The sequence below is a fragment of the Hyaena hyaena genome, unplaced genomic scaffold (assembly GCF_003009895.1).
Source record: "Hyaena hyaena isolate Hyena2069 unplaced genomic scaffold, ASM300989v1 scaffold_136, whole genome shotgun sequence".
Taxonomy (NCBI): domain Eukaryota; kingdom Metazoa; phylum Chordata; class Mammalia; order Carnivora; family Hyaenidae; genus Hyaena; species Hyaena hyaena.
In genome coordinates, this window is record NW_024080768.1 from 1,767,535 (window position 1) to 1,773,534 (window position 6,000).

Below are 6,000 nucleotides of genomic sequence, written 5' to 3' on the forward strand. Positions count from 1 at the left end.
CCAAAGGGACCAGGTACACTCACCAGCTTGCCAGAACCAGGGTCTCAGCTTGAAGATGATGCTCATATTACTCTTCACCGACCACTTTAGCTGTTTGCAAGAAATGGCTAGTTCACCTGATAGACTCTTTAACTTTGCTGTGTTTGAAGTATGTTTAGTCAGTCATCAGCAAATAAATGTGAATTGTGCTTGAAAAAAAAACCAGTCGAATTGGAACTGAATATAGTTTAGTTCCATGGAAAGTGAGGTCAGTTTTTCTATGGTAGAACTCTCCAGAAACTTAGCTACTGAGGACACTGAAGTTTGAGTGGTCATATATAAATATCTGTAACATCAAAAATAAATAAAAATCTCTTTAGCAATGAGGATTGAAGAAAACAGATAGCAATTATAAATAGAGCCATCTCCACATTTTCAGATACAATGTATTTAAGTAATTTAGTTTTGTACAATCTATTGGGATTTTAAACTTACTAGACCTTACTATCTGTTTTGTTTTATAATATTTAAGGTCTAACCTAAGTAACAATTATATAGGACAAAGGAAGCTGATATGAAAATAATAAGAGATTTTCTTTTTTTTTTTTAATGTTTATTTATTTTTGAGAGACAGAGAGCATGCATGAGCACAGGGGAGGGCCAGAGAGAGGGGAACATAGGATACAAAGTGGGCTCTGTGCTGACAGCAGCTAACTTGATGTGGGTCTTGAACCATGAACCTTGAGATCATGACCTGAGCAAAAGTTGGGTGCTTAATTGACAGAGACAACCAGGCACCCCAAAGATAATTAGAGATTAATGAAGAAGGTGAGATCTGTTGAAAAAGGTGAGAAAATATAGAAGAAATGGCAAAATGAAAAGAGAGGAGAAAAAAAAGAATCAACCAGACTGGGACTTTTTGCAGGGGGAGGGAGGTTAATACTTTCTAGACATTTTAGAGTGTTAGTGTCTGAATTTTGTGTCTGACTCCCAGCTCCAACCAGCACCTTTATCAACACCAAGCCATACCAATCAAAGACCAACATATTGAAATTTTCCAAGCATAAAATCCCCGAACATTCACTGCTCTTTGACAGTCAATCTTATGGCAATGATACCCCACCAATTATCTAAATGTTCTGGGATAAGGTTCTAATCTTGCTTAAGAGCATCTACTATGTACTGTTGGCCTAAGCTACTTCCTGAAAGACAATGAACATCCATGTCTACATGGCCATCATGGAGACCCACCTAGGAGTTAATATATTGTGGCCTTTCTCCCCTACCTCAAATTAATGTGTTAGTTAGAGGAAGTATATTTGAGATAGATACATTTTATATTGGACAGTATTTTATTTTCTGTAGTAAATAAATATGCAGTAAATAAACAAATTGAAAAAAACTACCTCCGGTTAATTTCCACACAGTTACCTCAATGTGAGTGAATGAATGTGACACAATTTATTTTAGAGTTCAAGACACTGTCGTTTTGACATATATATACTATTATCGAAAAAGAACTGAATCATGAGCTCTGCTGAAGATGTCCATGCAAAATAAGACCAAGGCCAGAACAAGAAGACAGATATTCAAACTGAACTACTACCTCTGTGTGTTTGAGGCAGGGTAAAAGAGGGAGAGGTGAGAAGAGACATTTGGAGGTTTGTCACTGTAAGAGAAAATAGAATGTTAGCCTGTTCTGTTAGCCAAATGTCCCATCCATTTTCTTTTGTCAAAGATAGTTGTCCTCTGACTCATATATGCTAATGTTAATATATTTTGAAGATCCTGAAGGCTCACCTATATGCAAATACAGCTAAATAATTAATGCTTATAAATTTTAACTTACTTATTAAGAGATTATGATCAGTGAGATATGCTTTAAGGGGAAAAGTTAGAGGTAGGTTTTAGGGGGGAAAAGGTTAAAATAAAAAAGTTTTAATTCTTTAGGCTTTAGCATAAATTACGGGTATATTTGATCCTCAACAAAGGTTACACACACAGAAGCCCACACTGACCAGAATCATTAGTGATTGTCTTAGTCAGTTTGGGCCACTATAACACAGTACCATAGACTGGATGGCTTATAAACAACAGAAATTTATTTCTCACAGTTCTTTGAGAAGAAGTCATTTATATGATGTCCTAAAGTCTTTACAAACCAGATATCACAAGATGGGAATCATGATTTACTTGAATTTTGCCATTTTGAAATGTTTAAGAATTTCCTAGAATCTGTTATAATACTGAATGCGTTTATACATTTTATGAACCCAAGACAGGGAGACTAGCCCAGCAGTTATAAGAGACTACCAAGATTTAGATCATATGTCTGCTGCTTACTAGACTGCCAACTTTGGTGAGTTACTTAAGTATACTTAGCCTGTTTCCTCATTTATCAATGGGATTACAGTACAGTATTGTGGGACATCATAAATGCTTAGCAAATGTTAACTATCTTTTTTTCATATAAATATGCGGTAGTCATATCTTCTTAGCACACTAAAAGTGAATAAAGTATTTATATTATAGTATGGGACCCATGTAAAAAAAATAAAAAGATATTAGTTATATATACATTGACATGATCAATAAGACCACCATTTGAGTTGGGACATCTGGGCGGCTCAATCGGCTAAGTGTCTGACTTCAGCTCAGGTCATGATCTCATGACTCATGAGTTTAACCCCACGTTCTGTCTGTGCTGACACCTCAGAGCCTGGAGCCTTCTTTAGAATCTGTTTCCATCCCCCTCAGCCCCTTCCCTGCTCATGTTCTGTCTCTCTCTCTCTCTCAAAAATAAATAATCATTAAAAAAATAAAAAGACCACCATTTGAATTGATTTTCTAGACCAGTCTTGTCCAATAGAAATATGTGAACCATATGTGTGTGTATATATATATATATATATATATATATATATATATAGTTTTACATTTCCTATAATCACATTTTTAAAAAGCATTTTAACCTGTAATCACTATAAAAATTGTTTAAGAGATATTTTACATGTTTTGAGTACTAGGTCTGAAATACAGTGAGCATTTTACTCATACAGCTTGTCTCAATTTGGACTAGCCATATGTCAGGTATTCAATAGCCACGTGTGGTTATGGTACAATTCCCCTTATGCCCATGGAAGACCTGTCATTCATTTCTGCTGTGTTTGTCTTTGACCTCAGTCTCTCTCCCAACTCAACACTCAGCTACTATCTATTATGGAGAGTTAGCATATATGATGAAACTTATTTGTAAACTTGTGTCTATATAAATGTCTATATAGGTTTCTAGCCTGATGCTGAAAATTTTTCTTTGGTCACAAAATTTTCTTCCAACTATGGTAATAGTGAATCATTAATCTGTGAACTGATTTGCAGTTAGCATTAATTTTGGCCAAAAGAATAGGTAAGGCCTATTAACCTAAGGCCTATAAACCAAATAGTTGGTTTATAGAAAAGATGTCTTTAAGAAGTAACTTCCTACATCTAATTGTGTGTTGGAAGGGTACATTTGTAAATATGTATTAAAAGATATTATTTGACAGTTGCTGGAGGGGTGAGTTGGGGGATGGGCAAATGGGGAAAGGGGAATGGGTGGTACAGTCTTCCAGTTATGGAATGAATAAGTCACAGGAATGAAAGGTACATCATAGGAAATATAATCAATGGTATTTTAATAGTGTTGTATGGTGACAGATGGTAGCTACACTTGTGGTGAGCATAGCATAACATATAAACTTGTCAAATCACTGTGTTATATGCCTGATACTAATATATGTATGTCAATAATACTACAATTTTAAAAAGCTGTTACTTAAGCCTGGATATAAGATGACTATTATCTGAACAAATATATTAAAATCCCTAGATTAACAAAAGCTTGAATTAGGAATTTGGTAAAGGGGTTATTTCTTTCTCCTAGACTTTCCCCTATATTTTCTACTTCCTATTTTTATCTATCCTCCCTTCTTTCTCCTGTCTTTTTCTTGTTCTCTCTCCGTACTGTTTCTTGTCCCCCTCTCTCACATACCTTCTCTCAGTAATATATCAATAACTCTTTGCAGAACCCTCACACACACAAAATGTGAAGAACAATTTCTGTACCATACCTGCTTCCTGTGCATACTAAATAAATTTATATCAGTAAGCAGAATCTCACCACTTGTGAAGATGCCTTGAATGACATATTTTTCATGACTGTCAGAGAAGGCAGGTTCTGTAATGAAATGGAGGATCTGTCTCAGGACTGTGTTAATTTCTTTCTTAAATTGGTAAATTTGGAAATGCCATGAAGAGCACACCCATTTGCTGAACTGAACAAATCTACTTTTCTCACACTTGTTTTGACACTGACCCTTTTACAGTATAAAAAGTATATATTTTTGTGCTTTCTCTATGCTCCAACAGTTCCTTTTAGGCTTTTTAACTGCACAAGGCATTGTCCTTGAGGAAAAAATTTTACTGAAACCACTGAGCAACTCATTAGCTGAGAAGGTTGTAGGTGGGTGTGCTCCAGGGCATCAATAGATGGTTTAATTGGGTACAAAATTCCAGAAGGCTATGATGATTGACAACATTTTTATCCAAAAACCAGAGTTACTCTAGCCTTATTGAGAGAAGAGAAGTGGAACCTGAATAAAACATGTGATTTTAAGGAAAGTGGCCAGGACTTCTGTAGCCCCAATTCCTCCTTGATTTGCTCACTGATGCCTCAACTTGTAACATCATAGATTCACTTCTGTGACTTGTCTCATCCCTTGTTGAAATGCAACTTCCCTTGGATGTTTTAACAAGGTAAATATGAGTAACCACTTAAGTCCTTTCCAATTAGCCAAAGTTGTAGCTGGTCCTCCAGTGACTGCATACTGATAGATCTTTTACTATCAGCACACTAATAAAAATGGTTATGGGAAAATAACTAGGAGTTAACACATATTCTAAAATGAAATACTAGCTTTTTCTCAACCACTGGGTCAGAACAACTTTCCAGGTTGCTCATACATTTTTGGTAATGATGGCTTAAGTCTTCTGAATCAACATTTTCTCATTTATGTCTATAAACAGGAGGTGGAATGGAGGGAGACCACATTGGCAGAAAGGACAGTGCTCTTGCTGCATGCTTTGGTCAGTTTACAGACAGGAATACTTACATGCAAATTGACCAATACTTTGTTCATATAGAGGAGATTTGATCTTTTAAAAATGATTCATATATTTTGCCATGGCTTAAGCTATACAGAGAATATCTGAGGAGTTTCTAATTCTGACACCTCCAATTCAAGGTCTCAGGACCAAACTATCACTGACATGTTATTTATCTCTTTATAATTTATTATTCTTAAGTACCTTCTAATGGGTTTCATTGATTTGTTCATTGTGCTTATCTCAAAGCAGGTTGGCCATTTGTCTAAGTGTGTTGACATTCACATTGATTTTGAACAGTCTTCAATGTCTCTCTTCATTTGGGCAGGGTTGATGAGCCCATTCTCAAATAAATAAGTAATCAGGAGAGGATATTTCCTATTTGCATCCAGTGGGTTTAACACACATACATGTGTCCACACACATACCTACACACATACTGTATCGAGACAAGTGGCTGTAATTGAGGAAAGTGGACATCTTAGGAAGTATCCTAAACTGGGTCATTATAATAATTAGTTACACTTCCATAGTGCTTACTAGCTTCTAAACATTATTTGAAATGTTGTAAATATTTAAAACAACCCTAAGAGTAAATTCTAATATTATTTATATTTTACATATGAGGAAATTGAAACAAAGACAAGTTAAATAACTTTCCCAAGATCAAACAGTATTTCTGCCTTTTCAATCATAAACTGAAGGGTTTAGGAAACACAAAATAAATAAATAATTGAAGACTAAAGAATACTTCCCCTATCCCATCCAGCTAATTTTTTTTTTTTTTTTTTTTGAGAAAGAAGGTGAAGGAAACCAAGTAGAACTTGATTTGACTTTATAACATTCATTCAGAAAAATGAAGAGAGTCTGGAGCTCTTG